Here is a 19,652-nt window from a genome sequence, read left to right on the forward strand (position 1 = left end):
AGTGAGCTGCTCCATACAGAGCCTGGCCCGTGAAAAGCTCCCCAGAAGCACTCTCCAAGCCTTCTACCTTGCCCCCTGGGGTGGGGGGGGGGAGGGACGGGGACCACCCCCAGATGCCCTTGGAAGCCACAGATGTAAAATGGCTCCAGAATGCCTGTGTGGAGAAAGACTACCCGGCCAGCGTGTTCCTTGCTCAGTCCCGAGCAAGAAAGAAACATATCCTATTGTTTCCAAGCCATTATACTTTTTGGGGTCTGTTTGTGATACTGGTCAACCTACCATAAGTAACCAATTAGGAATTTTCATTCCCATTTTACCGATGAGCACACTGAAGGCCAGACAGGAAAATAAATTGCCCAAGGTCACACACATTCAAGAAATTACAGGGTGACAATGCGAGACTAGGCCTCAGTGGTCTTAGGGTCATGTGAGGTGTGTGAATTTCCCTAAGGATCACCGCAGGGGAATCTACATGCAGGGTGTGGCTTTTCCTCATTTGTGAGACCACAGGAACCTTTTCGCTATAGAGCTTCTCGTGCGACTAGCATGCTCCGGAGACACTTTAGGAGGGGTAACCTCCAGTGTGGTGCCTGTTGCGGGCTGAATTGTGTCCCCTCAGCCCCAACAAAAGAGATACATTGAAGTCTTAACCCTCAGTACCTGGGAATGTGACCTGATTTGGAAATAGGGTCTTTGCAGATTTAACCAAGTTAAGGTGAAGACTATAGGCAGGCCCTCATTCAACCCAACTGGTATCCTTATAAGAAGGGAAATGGGGACACACAGACAGATGGGCACAGAGGGAAGATGCTGTGGAGACACAGAGGCACACAAGGAGAACGCCATGTGAAGACAGAGGATGGGAAGGACGCATCTATAAGCCAAAGAACGCCGAGGATTCTGGGCACACGCGAGAAGCTAGCAGAAGCAAGGAAAGATTCTCTCCTAGAGCCATTGGAGGGAGCGTGCCTCAGCCAACACCTTGGTTTCAGACTTCCAGGCTCCAGAATCATGAAGGAATATATTTCTGTTGTTTTAAGCCACCCAGTTTTGGGCACTTCAGTACGGCAGCCATGGGAAATGAATACACCTGCCTCTAGCTTCTTTCAAGACCGAAATTTCCTGGCAGTGTTATTTTACCGATAATCATCCAAATGACTGACTGGGGTGGCTTCAGTTTACCAGAACACAGATAGAGGAGCTGGGAGGGACACGTAGCGGCTAAGAGCGTCAGCTCTGGTGCCCGGCTCTGTATCCCACTTTGGCCGCTTGACCTCTCTGTGCACAGCTTGCTTTTCTTTCTATGGGGTGTGGGGTGGCGATAACAAGGCCACAGTCACTTCGTAGGTTACAGGGAGGGTTCAATGAGTTAGTACATCTAAAATACCTAGACTGGTACCTGGCGTGTAGCTAGTACTTGCTCCTTTAAAGTTATCCATCCAGGCAGGATTGCACGGTCGCTTTAGAGATGGACAGACATGACTTTGAATCCAAATTCTGCTGTTTACCAACAGTGTTACCTTGAGCTTTGGCTTATTTTGCTAAACGTCAATTTCCCCATCTCTACAATAAAAGTAATGCCTGCTGTGGAAAGAGGATTTCCAAGGGATGTAAAATTACAGCTCTCAAACAGATAACAAATGAACACCCGTGAAAGATTTTCGCTTACCATTGAATGAACTAGAGAGATGTTGCAGTTGGGTCAAAGGAGAACCCAAAAAACGGACACGTGTAGGTGAGAAAACTTGAAATGCATTTTCCAATGGACACAATGAACTGGCCTTGCTTGACAGAGGAAGGTTGCCTGGCTCATTTGTGTGTCCACAGTCAAGAACCGCTGTGTGCCCTCTGTCCCCTACCACTTACAGAGCTGCAGAATGAACTCAGAGGTTCAAAGGGTGTGCTCTGAACAATACGTACTTTTCTCTTAGAGACATCCAGTAACCTTTCTTGCTTATTCCAGGTTTCCTTCTGGTCTCTCACATGTTTATATGCACAGGGTTGGAAACAAGATAGATGAATATATGAAAAAAGTTGCTGAATAAGGTATGATCCTATTTTCATAAAAACAATGAACTGTGGGGTTTTATGTATATATATATATATATATATATATGCCAAATGCATGAGTAGGTGTGCACGTATATGGTGAATTAAATATAGGGCACCTGGGTGGCTTAGTCGATTAAGTGTCCCACTTCGACTCAGGTCACGATCTCACGGTCCGTGGGTTCGAGCCCCGTGTCGGGCTCTGTGCTGACAGCTCGGAGCCTGGAGCCTGCTTCGGATTCTGTGTCTCCCTCTCTCTCTCTGCCCCTCCCCCACGCTCTCTCTCTCTCTCTCTCTCTCTCAAAAATAAATAAAGATTAAAAAAAATTTAAACTTCTGCCTTGTTTGAATAAAAACAAATAACCTGCTCCACAGTGTATTGTAAATGAGGAATGTCTGAATGAGAAATATGTCTGTGGTGCTTGGCACGATGCCAGCGTTCAATAAATGGTAGGCTTCATTATTATTATTAATGTGTATTCAAAGAGCCCAGAGCCTCCAGGCCTGTTCTTGGAAGAAATCACTAACAGGATCAACCATACGGCTGCCCGAAGATTTCTCCCTTTGAGAGAAGCTAGTTTTGAAACCTTGGACTAGTGTTTTGGGACCCACTTGCCTGCCCCTTACCCCCTCGAGATCAGAGGAAGTCTCCTTCCTGAGTTACGGCCTCGGGGTGGCTCCTGTCTGCTATATTTCCTTAGCCCTGTTGGCAGACCCATGCTTAGACCCAGCCGGTGACAAGCTCCTTGACCACAGGACGGAGGCCTGGCTGGCCAAACTCTACCTGGAGGGGCTGCCTAAGGTCCGTGGCCTCCCTCAGCCCAGGCTGGGGCTATGAGTCATCCGTCCGCTCCAAATGAGTGTGATCAGCCTTCCCCAGCCAGGGAAAGGGGACAACAACATGCAGAGACATGCAGAGACCAATGTCTCGCAACATGCGGAGACAACATCGAGCTTTTGATTACGTAAAACTGAGCATCTAATCTTATCCTCTGACTCATCCCCAAGGGGCAGCCTTGTTACATTGGAGAGGCCGTGGGATGGAGTCAGCACACCTGACCCTGGTGCAGGTTTGGCCGTTACCTGGCTTTCATCACCATGAACCAAGCCTTGGTTTTCCCATCTGCCCAATGGGAATGAGACCAGTGTTTCTCTCCAGGGGCAGTTGTGAAGCTCAAAAAAGGTGGTGTCTGTGAAGGCACTTGGTGAGGTGTGGAGTTCTGTGGAGACTTAGTTCTGGTTGATGTGGTGAAGCACTGCAGGCTGGTTAATATGCTGTAATAATAGCAAACGTCCTACGGTACTTACCTTGTTACTCAGGCCACGTCGTATACGCTTTACTTATATCTTAGTTATTCAATATTCATAGCAGCCCCATGAGGCACGTGTTATTATCCAATCCCCACTTTACAGATAACAAAACAGAAGAGGTGAGTAACTCCCCAAACCTTTCCGTGGCAATAGTCTTACCCCGGGGAAGAATCTTTCCTCAGGGGACCACCACTTCACCAAACCCACAGACTCAACTGGGTTTCCTTTTCCTATTTATGGTAGAATATTTCGCCACATAGAAGAGTACCAAGAATACTGTAATAAAAACACATAAATAGCGGGAGCCCCGCTTTATTACTTACCAAACTCCTGGCCAATTTGCTTTATCTCGATCCCCTCCTCTCCCTGGATTCTTCTGAAGCAAATCCCAGACATCACGAGTATATGTATTTCATTTTGTATTTCCATAAGACAGAGATTCTTCCAAAAACATTAACCATGAAACCGTTAATCTTTTAACCACGAAACCTAACACTTTTCGACACTAATTCAATAATCCTTACTTAGTATAATCTACTATTTGGTCAGTGTTTATATTTCCCTGATTATCTTCTACATGAAAAAAATTTATTTGAATTGGGATACAAATAAATTTCATATATTGTAAATGGCTGATAGGTCTCTTATGATTGTTTTAATCTATAGGTATCTTCCTCTATTTTTTTTTTCTAGCATTTTGTTTGTTATTGCTGCTTGAAGAAGCAAAGTTACTTGCCCTATAGAGTTTGCCACAGTATGGATCTTACTGAATGCAGTCCTATAGTTTATATGGTTGTGGTAGCTCTGTCCCCTAGATTTTCTGTATATGGGCTGCCCAGAGTCCGTGTTTTGGATTTTTTTAGCAAGAACACTTCATAGGTGGTGTCCTGTTTCTCCCTCCAGTATTCCAGTTACTAGCCTCTTGGCTTCCCAGGATCCAGGACGCCATCTTGAAAGAACATGTGTGAATATAAGGACACTGGGATCCAGTGGGGCAAAGCCGGAAAGGAAATGGCTCAAGAAAACTTGAGGTCTTGAACTGTGCCCACTGTTTTAGTTGGGAGGGCTCCTCCTCCTCCTAATAACGAGCATCACTTCTTGAGTGCTACAATGTGCCAAGTAGTGTTCTCCCCGCTTTTACTGTAAAAACCAGTTTATTCCTTCTTAACCCTAGGCAGTCAGTGCTAATAGGTATTACAGTTTAGAAAAGGGGAACCAGGGGGATTAAATCACTTGCTCCAAATCTCACCACAGTGTTTGTCAGAGGACACAGTCCTGTCTCTGACAGTCCTTGACTCAGGGACTTTCCAGGCCTATATCATCAGCACACTTTGAAATGCTGCCTTCTCACTCTGACCGACCCTTCGTGATCTCAAAATAGTGTGGCAGCTACAAATTCCTCTTTTATCTTTTAGGGAGTTTGCCTCTGGGACAGCCACTCACTTCCAGATTCCTCGTCTCAAGGTCCCCTTGTAGACATAAGAATTATGCTTTCTTGTCAGGCAGTACGTTGCAAGCTAGATTCACAAATATGGCTGGCCCATAGGCCTGGAACCCTCAGCCTTCTGGAAAATGCCGCTTGCCTGTCTCTTGATGCTAGAGGACCACGATAATGCTTTGCTCTACAGACCAAAGCTCTTGCTGGAACTTTTTGATGCACCCAAAGCACTTTTATAAATGGTGTGACGTTTATAAAATGAGACCAGCTAGGCTGGGTTGTATAGCATGCTACTTTTAATATTGGCTCAACTAACTCTGAACTGTGGGATATCCCAGATAGAATTAGAGTCAGAATAAACAGTGAGTATCCCGGGGGAAAATCTTAGGGAATCTAAAGACCATACCGTGGTAGTAATTGCCCAGTACAGTGATTTCTGCCTCAGAATGAAGGGGCAGGGGCAAGTAGTGTGTGCAAAAAGCACTATTTATGACTTCTATATTCAAATCCTAGAAAGAGCGGCCCCACAAAAGCTTCCTGGTCTATTCAAGATGGAGAGGAGGTAGGGTAAGGAAGCATTGCCCATGGTTGGTTTCGAGGAGGCTGAGACACAGTACCTGTGATTCTTTGTGGAAAACAGCAATATGAGGACAGACATTTGGTAGATGTTTATCAAAATAAAAGAAGTCTGGAAATGTGGAATGGCGGCCACAGATGAGATTTCTCTGAGGAGAACCCATGGCAGAATGGAACGTTCCCCTCTTTAGAGGAGAAGTTGACCCCTATAGAGACAGGTCATACCCAGAAGTTGGAGCAGGAATGCTTGGAGTTGGCATACCAGGTGGTTTTTCACCAGCTATCTCTACAGGATCTCAGAGACTTCCATCAGGAAGCCCAGGGATACGAATCCACATTGCCCAACCCAGGGCATCTAGTTCACAAACCATTCGCATCTAGACTACTGGGAGATGTGCTCCGGGAAGTCTTCCACGTGCATTACCGTGAGGCCAGTATCCCCAGAGGTGTATGATGTCCTCAGCATTTTTCTCCTCTGAGGTTGCTGGAGCATTCTATAAAACAGCGGCTGTCCCACCAGTGGTCTGGGGGTCCTCCGTGGGAATGGCATGGACTTCTCTGCTATGGTGAGGCCTAGGCTGACGAGGGACATTCCGTGTCCTTTTTTCTCCTTCCCCATGCAGCATCCCAATGAGTTCCCTTTAGGGGATGAAATCAGCTTGGAGCAAAACCACTCCAACTCCAGAAAGCAAGACTTGGTCCTCCTGAAAAGTTACTTAATGCAGCTCTAATGCTCATTTAATCTTGAAGTCTGGCCCTCCTTTTTCCTGGCCCGATGGTAATTCACTATGGTTGTAAATAAAAAGTAGAGGACAGCCGTGATTGAGGGCACAGGATTTGTAGCCAGACTGCCCGAGTTCAAATCCCACCTCTGCCAGGACTAGTTGTGTGAAACTCAGCAAGCTACCCAACCTCTCTGTGCCTCAATTTCCTCATCTGTAAAATGGGGATAATATTATGGATTGTTCAGAGAGTTATGAGTTAATATAAGAGAAGTTCTGCTGTGTAATACGTGTCATTATTATTATTTAAATTTTTTTAAAAATTTTTTTCAACGTTTATTTATTTTTGGGACAGAGAGAGACAGAGCATGAACGGGGGAGGGGCAGAGAGAGAGGGAGACACAGAATCGGAAACAGGCTCCAGGCTCTGAGCCATCAGCCCAGAGCCCGACGCGGGGCTCGAACCCCCGGACCGCGAGATCGTGACCTGGCTGAAGTCGGACGCTTAACCGACTGCGCCACCCAGGCGCCCCTTATTTAAATTTTTTTAAACGTTTATTTATTATTGAGAGACAGAGAGACACAGAGCGTGAGCAGGGGAGGGGTAGAGAGAGGGGGAGACACAGAATCTGAAGTAGGCTCCAGGCTCTGAGCTGTCAGCACAGAGCCCGACACGGGGCTCGAACTCACAAACTGCAAGATCATGACCTGAGCCGAAGTCGGTCGCTTAACCAACTGAGCCACCCAGGCGCCCCTATAAGTGCTGTTATTATTAAGTGAGAGCAAGGATCCATGAAATAATTAGGCATATTTATTATGAAATAAAAAAGATGAGCTCACTAGTTTCTCAATAGCCCTGGTACCTAACCTGGGGTAATTTTTTGGTTTGTGACTAAAATGTTGAGTATTAACTACCTAAAAGCAGATTCCCAGTCGACCCTAAAGTCATTATCCCTCGTTTCCAGATGAGCAGATTCTTTCTTGCTTTGAAAGAAAAATGAAAAGGAAAGAACTGATTTCTTTTGTGGAGTTGGATACTTTCCAGAACCTTACGGCCAAGCTTTAAATTGATGAATGACTGAACTGCCGGTGGAGACCCTGACTGGCGGGGACCACTGGGATGCTAAAATAAAACGATAGAAAATGAAGACAATTCAGCTTGAGTTTCCACAGGGGCATTCGATCCAACCAGACTTCTTTCCAGAGCAAATGAGACCGGAGGGAGCCAACACCTTTAACAACATCGCTGGTGTCGCCTCCTGAAGGGCCGCCACCCCCAGATGGAAAAGGACATAAATAGGGGAGAGCCAACAAAGGAAAGGTGCCGGCCTGCGGAGCGAATTGCTTCGTGCCCCTTTTGAAATGACAACGGGTGAGAAGAAAATGAAGCACGATGTAAAACAGGAGAAGAAAAGGTTCTCTGCGTGTAAAGAGGATGCCTCGGCCCTGGGTCAGTGAGGCCTGGACTCATCCAGGTTGGAGCCGCGTGTGGCCCCTCAGGTCCTTGGTCTCGTCTCCCTCGACACTGGCTGTGCTCCACTCTCTGCACAGAAGCGAAAACGCTGACACTTTTTTTTTTAATTTTTTTTCAACGTTTATTTATTTTTGGGACAGAGAGAGACAGAGCATGAACGGGGGAGGGGCAGAGAGAGAGGGAGACACAGAATGGGAAACAGGCTCCAGGCTCTGAGCCATCAGCCCAGAGCCCGACGCGGGGCTCGAACTCGCGGACTGTGAGATCATGACCTGAGCTGAAGTCAGACACTTAACTGACTGAGCCAGCCAGGCGCCCCAGTTTGTGTGTGTGTGTGTGTGTGTGTGTGTGTGTGTGTGTGTGTTTAAATGGAAACTCCAATGTTTATATATTTTTGAGAGCGAGAGAGAGACAGAGTGTGAGCCGGGAACAGGCAGAGAGAGAGGGAGACACAGAGTCTGAAGCAGGCTCCAAGCTCTGAGCTGTCAGCACAGAGCCCGATGTGGGGCTCAAACCCACAGACCATGAGATCATGACCTGAGCCGAAGTCAGACGCTTAACTGGCTGAGTCACCCAGGCACCCCAATGTGTGTTTTTTTTAATAGCCATCCTACTAAGTGTGAAGCATCTTTTCGTCTGCTTTTCGGTCATCTGTATTGTTTATCTTTTTTGAAGAAATACCTTTTCAAACTCATTCCCTATTTTAAAGTGGCGTTCTTTTTCTTTCTGTCGTTTGGTTGTAAGAATTCTTTTAGATTATGGATAAAAATTCCTTACCAGATACGTGCAGAAAAATTCAAATGTTTTCTCTCATTCTGTGAGTTGCCTTTTCACCTTCTCCATAGTGTCCTTTGATGCACAACAGTTTTCAGTTTTGATGAAATCCAATGTAGTTATTTTTACGTGTCCGTTTGGTAGCATATCAAAGACTCCACTGCCTAGACCGCGGTTGCAAAGATCCACACCTTTGTTTTCGTCTGAGAGCGTCATAGTTTAGGTCTCAGAGTTTGTGGTTCACGGAAATGCCCAGGGTTGTTTTGTAGAGGAGAGTTTGCAGAGTTAAATGGTATGAAAATTTCGATGTGTCTGGATGCGGATTGCCAAATGGCTTTCCCAAGCAGCTGTACCGATGCACTTGCCCATTAACAAATAGGAGACAGCCCAGTGCACTGCACCCTGTGAAGCTTTCTTTTTTTATTTTTAAAATTTTTTTTTTATAAAAATTTTTTTTAACACTTATTTATTTTTGAGACAGAGAGAGACAGAGCATGAGCAGGGGAGGGTCAGAGAGAGAGGGAGACACAGAATCCGAAACAGGCTCCAGGCTCTGAGCTGTCAGCCCAGAGCCTGATGCGGGGCTTGAGCTCACACTCACAGACCGCGAGATCATGACCTGAGCCGAAGTCGGACGCCCAACCGACTGAGCCACCCAGAAGCTCCTGTGAAGCTTTCTTAAGGTTCCTACTGATCTTATTCAAGGAGATGTAACCGCACTCCAGCTGTGCTTCCCCCATTGACCCTTTCCTGACCAATGTTTTTTAGGTATCGAGGTACTCCGCAACAAGCAGAGTTTGTAATGTGGTTGTCGTTAATGTCATTGACTAAACACTGAGATTGCCATGGAATGATTTAGCTAACTGTTGAAAATACACACCACTGAGCATCTGCTCTATGCAAAGTGCTGTGGAGGGTGGGGGGGGGGTGGTAAAAGAAGGGGAAGGGAGTACAAAGATGACCAATACATAACGCCATCATGGTCAAGGCTCATATCCCAGTATGAAGAAAACTTCCTACATTTGTAATGAGCACTCTGACAACCATCTACCTAGGGCCCCTCCAAACAGCTCTGGGGGTTGGCAAACAAAATGTCATCCCTACTTCAATGATGCAGAAATCAGCTCACAGGCAAAATGACTTGCCCAAGGTCATGGGGCTAGTGAGGCAAAAAGCAAGTCAACTGATATGTATTGAGTGTTCACTGTGTGCCAGGCACTGGTCTGGAGATACACATCACTGATGAACGGGGAGCTTGCATTCTGGTTGAGGGGAGACAGATACGAAGAGGTCTACAAATAAATTTTAAAATCTTCATGGGGGTGGGGTGGAGGCATACAGCCTTACCTAGTGTGTGAGTCAGGGTTCTCCCAAGAAACAGAATCACAACTATATATATATATACACATATGTATATATCTATATATATATATACACACACAATATAATATATAAAATAATGTATTTGTTATAGGCAATTGGCTCACAAGAATATGGAGGCTGAAAAGTCCCCAAGATCTGCAGCTGGCAAGCTGGAGACCCCCAGTTATGATGGATGGCATAGTTCCAGTCTGAGTCCCAAGGCCTGAGAACAAGGAGAGTCGTCTGTGTATGTTCCCGCCTGAAAGCTGGCAGGCTCAAAATCCAAACAGAGCCAATGTTTCCATTTGAGTCCAAAGGAGGGTCAAGTCTGATACATCAGCTCAAGTAGACAGGCAGGAGGAAATTCCGCCTTACCTGAGGAAGGGTCAGCCTTTTTGTTCTACTCAGGCCTTCAACTGATTGGATGAGGCCCACCCACATGAGGGAAGGCACTCTGCTTTACCCAGTCAACCACTCCCAAGTGTTTATCTCATCCAAAGCACCTTCACAAACACCCAGAATAGTGTTTGCCCAAATATCTGGGCATCCTGTAGCCTAGGCCAAGGTGACACATACAATAAACTGTATCACACATAGCACTGGTGAAAGCCTCACTGAGGTGGTGACATTTGCACTAAGAGTAACCAAGTAACCTTGGGGAGGAGCTTTCAACGTAGAGGGACTAACAAGTTCTAGGGTGGAACAATCCTGAATATTCCAGGAAGAGCAAAAAGATCAGTGTGGCTGGAAGGAGAGGATTAGTAGGAGAGGACCCTGGAAAGCGGGGGGGGGGGCGGGACTGGATTGTGTGAGGTTTGTAGACTGTCATGAGAAGTTTGGATTTTATTCTAAGTGGGAAGGCATTGGGGTGATAGAAAGACCATGGTGATAAAATGAAACGATAGGTTGTGTGTGTGTGTGTGTGTGTCTGTGTCTGTGTGTGTGTGCGTGTCTGTGTGTGTGTGTGTCTATGTGTGTGTGTGTCTGTGTGTGTGTGTGTCTGTGTGTGTGTCTGTGTGTATGTGTGTGTGTGTGTGTCTGTGTGTGTGTCTGTGTGTGTGTGTCTGTGTGTGTGTCTGTGTGTGTGTGTGTCTGTGTGTGTGTGTCTGTGTGTGTGTGTGTGTCTGTGTGTGTGTGTGTGTGTGTGTGTGTTGGGCAGGGAGACCGGTTGCAAGGGCAAGATGATAGCAGTTTGAACTAGGACGGTGGCTGTAAAGGTGATGGTTAGAGGTTGGGTACATTTTGGAAACAGAGCTTGTAGAATTTATTGGTGGATTGAATGCAAGACCCAAAGATAATGGATGAATCAAATATTACTCCCAGATTTTGGTCCGAGCAACTGAGTGGATGGTGGGACCAAGATGCAGAATGTTTGCTGGGGCTTTGGGGTAACGGGTGGAGTTTTGGAGAAAACAAGTTCTCTTTTGGCCTCATTAAGTTTTTTTTTTTTTTTTTTGAGAAAAAGAGACAGAGCGAGAGGGGGAGGGGCAGAGAGAGAGGGAGAGAGAGAATCCCAAGCAGGCTCCGCGCTGTCAGCACGGAGCCTGATGTGGGGCTTGAACTCACGAAGCGTGAGATCGTGACCTGAGCCGAAACCACTCAGACGCTTAACCGACCCTGGCCTCATTCAGTTTGAATGTGTTACCTCTAGAACTCAGGCCCTCTAACCAGACAGGTGTTTTCCCTACAGTGTCATAACCGTTCATCCATTCAAAATGTATTTATTGAGTACCTGCCAAGCTCTGTTCTAGATGCTGAGGAAACAGCACTAAACAAGCCCGACTCAGCAGGGATATTATTGCTAGCAGCGCCAGACCTTGGAACTAGCGACTCTCCATTGAGACTCTGCCCTGTGCTGGGCATTGTGTAGAATACAGAATGAATCAGACACATTCCCATCTCACCAAATGCTTTCAACTTAATTGGATAACTTGCGCGGGAGACAAATAAACAACAACTGATGGCCATAAATCAGTTCAAAATATATTTATGGAGTGCCCGCTCTTTTCCAGGCACTATGCTCATCATCCTACATGCTGGGAGTATAAAGATGAATGAAAATGCAGTCCTGTTCCCCCCAGAAGCTCACCTTCAAGTGGAGGGGACAGACACTTTCAAGCGGGGGAAAGGCTAAATGGTTTGAGTCCGCTGTGGTCAGTGCACGGCAATACAAAAGCACGACTATGCCTAGCGGAAGTTCTTGTCTTGCAATGGGGGGCTACCTGGAAGAGGTAATAACTCAGCTGAGTCTTGAGGATAAGTCAAACCAAGGAAGAAGGAAAGCATTCCCTAAGGGGAGAGCACAAGAACACAACAGGGAGCCGCCATACTTTTCAGCAGAGAAGTGAGTGGCTGAGCTTACATTTTGTAGCTTCACATACGTAGATAACTGGGGGTTTGAAATGGAGGTGATGGAGGGGGAAGGGGGGGGGGACTGGAGACAGCCATGCCTGCAGGAGGATGTGGCAAGGATGAGGTCTAAGAGAGAGAAGGCGGGAGCCTGATACGAGTGACAGGAGGGGTCTGCGATCCTACAGACCTGGGTAGTCAGGGCAGTGTTCCCCAGGGAAGGGGCACTGAGAAGGGCTGAAGGGGGGACTTGGGGGGACTTGGACATAGAGCAGATCAGGAGGCTGGCAGGGAGCGTTCAGGGAGGGTGTGGTCTGTGACAACAACCAACAGGCACTTCCCTCCACCGTTTAGCGTTTCAAGACGAGTAATCTCCAGGGCATGTTAGGGGTTAGGCACACACCCCTTTCCAAAGACAAGGAGATGACAGGTCAAGGAGACTGAGTGATGTGCCTACGGTCAGACACTTGCACGGTGGTGTGGGTCTTCGTTCTGTCCCGTATCTCCCCTGGTGTCATGGATTAGAACTGAGACAGCAGCCGTCGGGGGAGGGACCCTGGCTCCCTACCTGCCAAGGAACAAGACTGGGGTGGGGGGGAGCAGGGCAGGGCCCCACTCCGCCTCTTCCCGCAGCAGCCCCTCCCCGACGCGGGGGTGCCCCCCACTCCCCTGAGCCTCGCCTCCTGCCTCCCCTGACCCCGCAGGCCTGACAGCCGTCAAGCTCATCACCTCTGAGATCAGAGAGACTGGGAAGTAGACACTAGCGCTGGTGAGCGGAGGAAACACACAGAAGAGCAATTAAAGCGGCGCGGGGCGGCGGGCTTGCCTTTAATGGCTTGCAGCTGCACGAAGCGGGGGCCCCCCTCCTCCTTCGGGCCCTGCCCTGCTGCTGGGGCTGCCTGTCTGTATTTCGCATCCCCACCAATTAGATCCCCATGTGTGCTGCAGGCGTGAAAAAATAGAAAGTGAATAATCCTTCATTCTCTGTATGGCGAGCAGCTTTGATCCTCTCGGTGCGGTGGCCCCGTTCGGTCCGAAAGTGCATCCCTTCTCAGTGTTCCTTTTTTTTTTTTTTTTTTAACCCAGTTTCCTTGTCTCAAAATGACATTAACCTCCTCCCAGAGACCTGTGAAATGACCACAATTCATCTTCAGACCCTTCTGATCAAAGCTGGGTTGGGTTTTTTCTTCGTCTCTCTTTCAAACTTTTGCTACACACAAGGCCCTCTTCTCTCACACTGGTTTGCTGCCAGTGTTTCCAGGCTGAAATCAAAAGGCAGAGTCTATTAATATCAGGCTTCTGCAACAAGGCCACCATTGTCTGCTTCGTTTCAGAGTACCTAAGGTCTTCTGGTGAGAGAGAGAGATGGTAGGTAAGCGCTTTGAAACATGACCAGGAAGAGAAGGAGTTAATCCCGGTTTATTTCAAAGCCATGATAAGTCTCAGCGACCCCGGCTATAGGTTCAAAATACTGATCACTTGTCTTGTTTTGAAAGCATTAGGGTCTTGAGTCATCTTTGGCGGGGATACCTATTTTCAGGCTATAAAAAAGGTGGCCGCGAAGCTGCCGGTGGTGGCGGTGGCGTAGGGGAAGGGGCAACGAAGGAGGTGGCGGTGGTGGAGGAGGAAGGGGCGTTGGGGGCAGAGGTGCAGAGGAGACAGAGGTAGAGTGGGTGGAGGGTGGGGGTAGTGATGGCAGTGATGGAGGAAGCAGAAGAGGAAGTAAAGGAGGGGATGGGGAGAGATGGTGGCAGCGGGGTCAACGAAGTGTGAACAGAGTTCCTGAAAACAAGAGCAAGCTACTGTCCGCGCTTCCTTTACCATGTCCCGGTGGATCCCACAAGCTGGGGAGAATGCAAAGTTTATCCCAGGAATCTCTGGTTTCCCGAGGGTGGGGTGGGGGGGGGAATATGTGAATCCTTTTCTCCTGGGTCACTGGGCAGGTTTAGGGTGGCGACTGCTCACAGCTGAAGTCTGCTTGGGGGAGGGGGCTTGCTGGAAACAGCTGTCCCTGGATGAGCATCTCATAGACATAGATCCGTGCCACCCAAGCCCATGACAAACATCCACTGCAGTACAACCTTTCTGGGAGGGTGAGTGGGGTGTGGGAAGTGGTAGGGTAGAGATCACCTGGATCTTCCAAAAAGAACATGCTTAGGGCTCTGGAGTGAACCGTATCGTTCGGTAAGAAAAGTGAACCAGGGTTCTGGGGCCTGGGTTCTAGCCCTGCCTTTGCTAGCTGTGTGGCCGTGGATAAGCCACTTTCTGTTCGCCAGTCCGTCATTGTGTGAAATGAGGTTATCGGATCCGAAGATCTCTGTCAACTCTGATGCTTTGTTTCTATTTTGGAGAAATTGATGCGAACATCGGAGCTTTGCTTGAGTTCCATCCTGACTTTGTTGAGGATGGAATACTATTTTCCATTTCTTTTGGCTGGCCCTTTGTTTTTGAAGAGCAGAGTGGTTCTTAATTTACCTTTGTCAGCCTTGGGTAAATGGGTGGGCCACATCACCCAGTGCCCGTAACCCTTGAGCCATGGCCGGAACCAGACTCCGACCAGAGTCAGGCTGATTTTTCCCATACCTGCCTTCGAAAAAAGTCACAGATTCTGGGGCTCTGGGTGGCTCAGTTGGTTAAACGTCCGACTTCGGCTCAGGTCATGATCTCGCGGGTTGTGAGTTCGAGCCCCGCGTTGGGCTCTGTGCTGACAGCTCAGAACCTGGAGCCTGCTTCAAAGTCTCTGTCTCCCCCTCTCTCTGCCCCTCCCATGCTCATGCTCTCTGTCTCTCAATAATAAATAAATATTAACAAAAAATTTGTTTTTAAAAAGAAAAGAAAAAAGTCACAGGTTTTGGTGAAAGCGTTCCAAAGCAACCTGCTACCACCTGTGAATGCACCTTGACAGCAGTGAGAAATGCTAGGCAAGCCCCAGAATAGGGTCAGACTATCCTGAGGCCAGAGTAAGCAACTGACATCGGTCTAGAACAGCTAGCAGAACAAGGAGCAAGGAAGGGCATGGAGTAGGAAGGGCAATTCAGGAGTGAATTCCCTGCTGCTGATGAGTCAGGACAGTTGCTGGTGGTGAACTTTTCCGGTGAAGGACGAAATTGCCCTTGTCAGGATGCGGTGGTGTGGCAGGAGCACTGGATTTCCAATCAACTTACTTCTGAGGCTTTAAATACATGACTTCCCATCTCTAGACCTCAATTTCCCCAATCCTGTTGTAATGAGATGGTCATAATGCCGGCTCCGTGTTGCTCCGAGCCTAGGAGCTCTTTGCAAATAGCTCAATAGTCTATATGTGTTAAAGGGTTTTTATTCCCATAGTCTCCCTTGGCTTTTGACTTGGCTTTGATGAGGCAGGCAGGAGGGAAGGTGAGCTGGGTGGGAGCTCTCCTGCCACACCTGAGCAGCCTGCAGCCATTGCTGATTTAAATTACGGATTCCAAACGAGAGAGTACCACTTAGGGCACCTGTAATTGAAATATTCTCTGAGGCGCACCAGCTATAACCACATTTGAGCGCCTCAGAAGATATAATTAGGCAATTGAGAGCCAGGCCTTGAAAGGAGAGGACCCAATATTTCCTGAGTATTTAAAAAAAAAATGTTTATTTGTTTACTTTTGAGAGAGAGAGAGAGGGAGCAAGGGACAGGCAGAGAGAGAGAAGGAGAGAGAGAATTCCAAGCAGGCTCTGCACTGAAAGTGCAGAGCCTGATGTGGGGTTCCATCTCACAAACCGCGAGATCATGACCTGAGCCAAAATTAAGAGTCAGAAGAAGCTTAACCGACTGATCCACCCAGGCGCCCTTTCCTGAGTATTTTTTTAAAAGTTTTAATGTATTTATTTTGAGAGAGAGAGAGAAAAAAATGCACGTGCATGAGAACGGGGGAGGAAAAGAGGCAGGGGAGAGAGAGAATCCCAAGCAGGCTCCAGCTGACAGCGTAGAGCCCCATGCGGGGCTCGATCTCACGAACAAAACCGTGAGACTGTGAGATCATGACCTGGGCCGAAATCAGGAGTCGGTGTTTTACTGACCGAGCCACCCAGGCGCCACGTCCTGAGTATTGACTACATGTCAGGTGGGTGCTTGAAACGGACGATCACAGTTAATTCTTGTAAGGTAGAAATTACTATCCATATTTTACAGGTGAGGAAACGGAGGCTTGGAGAGATTAGGTAACACCCCCAAGGTCACAGAACTGAATCTAAATTCCAGTACAGGTCTGTCTGTCTGTGTGGGTTCCCATTATTGCATGTTGACATCTCACCGAAACAAATTGAAATCTTTCTCCTGATTTTTAAAAAAAATTTTTTTTCAACGTTTATTTTTGGGACAGAGAGAGACAGAGCATGAACGGGGGAGGGGCAGAGAGAGAGGGAGACGCAGAATCAGAAACAGGCTCCAGGCTCCGAGCCATCAGCCCAGAGCCTGACGCAGGGCTCGAACTCACGGACCGCGAGATCGTGACCTGGCTGAAGTCAGACGCTTAACCAACTGCGCCACCCAGGCGCCCCTCTCCTGATTTTTAAACGTGGCGAAATGGCCTGCCTGACTCTGGATCCTTGGGGTTGACACCCCTTTTGCAAAGCCAGCTCTCTTGGCCAGAATCAACCATCAGGGAGGATAGTAGAAACTGTGTGAGGGAACCCTTGAGTACCATTAACCAGCATTAATTCTCGTTCCCCCAAAAAAGGGAATCTAAAGGTGCCTCAAAGAAAAAGAAAAAAAAAAACATTCCGTTAGAGACTCACAGGGGAAGGAATTTTATTATTCTTGGTTTTGTTTGTTTGAAGGCAGGGACAGGATTGCTCAAAAGCTTTGCCAATGACACACAAGTGGGGGAAAAAAAAGTTACAGGGAGGGAGGGAGGAAAACCATAAGAGACTCTTAAAAACAGAATAAACTGAGGGTTGATGGGGGGTGGGAGGGGAAAGTGGGTGATGGGCATTGAGGAGGGCACCTGTTGAGATGAGCACTGGGTGTTGTATGGAAACCAATTTGACGAAGAATTATATTTAATATCAAAAAATGACATGCAAGTGATAGCATCTGAGGGGTTGGTGCTGGTGTAGACACTCCGGATTTAGCAACCTCGGGATGCTTAGTGAAGGGGCAAAAACACACCTCTATCTCTTAGATGATTCAGATTCAGAGTGACAACACTATGTATTGAAAAAGGTATGTGATGTTCAAGAGCTTCTGCTTAGAGATGGGGCTGGAAGAACACGTCAGTTTGGTTATTCCGGCTTGTTGAAATACTCCTCTGCCCTCTCTTCCCCATTTGGATCCTTCTCATCTTCCAGGTCTTAGTTTACATACTTGTTGTTACTTATTTTTTAAAGTAAGCTCTACACCCAACATGGGGCTCAAACTCACGACCCAGAGATCAAGAGCCGCACGCTCTCCCCAGTGACCTGCCCAGTTCCCCCATCATCTTTTAGGTCTCAGTTTAAACATCACCTCCTCAGCGACACCTCCTCAGAGGATGAGATCCGGAGGCTGTGTCTCATAGCGCACCGACCTTCCCCTTCCTAGGTGTGCAATTGGGAATGATCCGTTTCATCATTTACCTGTGTGCCGTCTGTGTCCCCACCGGACTGTCAGATCCACGGGGACGGGCACCACCAGGCCGAGTGGTTTCTTCACCACGTTTTGCTGAGTGCCTCACACGTGGCGGAACAAATGGCTATGTGACAGCGGTTAGAAACAAGCAGTTGGAGGGGGTGAGCTCCGTGGCGCATCTAAGTGTACAGAGGGAAGAGAAAGACCCCATTCGAAGCAGCTTTAAATGTAGGGACATTGATCATAGCACCTAAGGAGCCTCACAGCTGGCACTTCCAGGACTGGCACAATGGCTCCCTAGTGTCACCAGCGAGCTTCACTCCCATGCGGGAAAGTGGGGGTGGGGTGAGGACAAGCACGGGCATGGGCAACAGCTGTGTCCACTGCGCTCCCTACATGTAGGCCCCGGGGGCCCCACCGTTGGAGGCTGGCCTCGTAGACAGCAGGATTAAGAAAGAACGTCTATCTTTTTATGAATTACAGAAAAACTCTAACTGCAATTGTTCCCTGATTCGTTGACCTAGCGGTAGACCTTCACCGTTTAGAAATTCAAGGTGATTCATTAGCTGCCCGCTGTGAAATTAGCTCCACCTCCCTGCAGCTGAGAGATTAGACCAGGCCCTTTGCTTGGAAGGTTGAGTGAAAAGGCTCCGGTGCCGGTGCCGAAGGCATGAGGGAGTGTCACCTGTCCGGTGGTTGGGTGATGAGACTCGCCAAGCCCTAGGAGTCCTCTCCTTTCCCATCCCTGCTTCCAACCTTGGCCCAAGGCTGCCTGTTAGACTTCAGAAATGTCTTGACTACTGTATATTCCTTGGGTTGTATATCTGGTTGCTTCCTTGGCATCTCCACTGGGCTAATAGACCTCCTGGATTTAACGCATCCCAAACCAACTCTTGGTTACCCTCGCCCTACGGGTTTGCTTCTTTCCCAATCTTGTGCATGTCGGTGCCGCCATCCCGTGGTGCTCGAGCCAGACTCCAGGAGTCACATTTGATGCGTCACTTTCCCTCCCAACCCACATCCAGTCTATCAGCAGCTCGTGCCCAAAACACACCACGGTCCAGCCACTTCTCGTGGTTCCGGCCTCTGCAGCCTAATCCGGGAACGCCCCTCTCTTGGCCGGGCCTCTGGTTTGTCTCTGCTGCTGCTCTGCTTGGCAGCCAAACCTTCCTGGTCGTTTTTAAATGCGACGGATCCTATCACTCCCAGCTTAAAAACCTCCAGTGGTTTCCTGGTGCCTATGGAATAAAATTCAGTCTTCCTCCATGGCCTACAAGACTCCGGGATCTGTCCTTTACGCACCTCCCTGACTTTTTGAAGTTTCCATCATTACATTCCAGCCACCGGCCAGGTCTTCAGGGCTCTCGCAGTAGTAACGTCTGCCTGAAATACCAGAACTCTGTGGGCTGGGTTTTTGTCAGAATTCAGGCTTAACTTAAATATGTTCTTCTCAGGGAAATCTCCTCGAACTCCAGCCTCCAACCCCTTACCGTGTTTTATTTTCTTCACTGCACTTGCCACTATCTGCTTTTTTAAAAACTTTACTTTTTGAGAGAGAGAGAAGAGAGAGAGTGAGTGGGGGAAGGGCAGAGAGAGAGAGAGAGAGAGAGAGAGCAGAGGAGGGGCAGAAAGAGAGAGAGAGAGAATCCCAAGCAGGCCCTGCACTGTCAGCACAAAGCCAGATGCGGTGCTCGAACTCACAAACTGTGAGATCGTGACCTGAGCGCAAGTCAAGAGTCAGGCTCTTGGGGTGCCTGGGTGGCGCAGTCGGTTAAGCGTCCGACTTCAGCCAGGTCACGATCTCGCGGTCCGGGAGTTCGAGCCCCGCGTCGGGCTCTGGGCTGATGGCTCAGAGCCTGGAGCCTGTTTCCGATTCTGTGTCTCCCTCTCTCTCTGCCCCTCCCCCGTTCATGCTCTGTCTCTCTCTGTCCCAAAAATAAATAAACGTTGGAAAAAAAAAAAAAAAAAGAAGAGTCAGGCTCTTAACCACTGTGCCACTCAGGCATCCCACCACTATCTAATTTTTATTCA

This window comes from Felis catus, chromosome C2, assembly GCF_018350175.1.
Source record: "Felis catus isolate Fca126 chromosome C2, F.catus_Fca126_mat1.0, whole genome shotgun sequence".
Lineage (NCBI taxonomy): Eukaryota > Metazoa > Chordata > Mammalia > Carnivora > Felidae > Felis > Felis catus.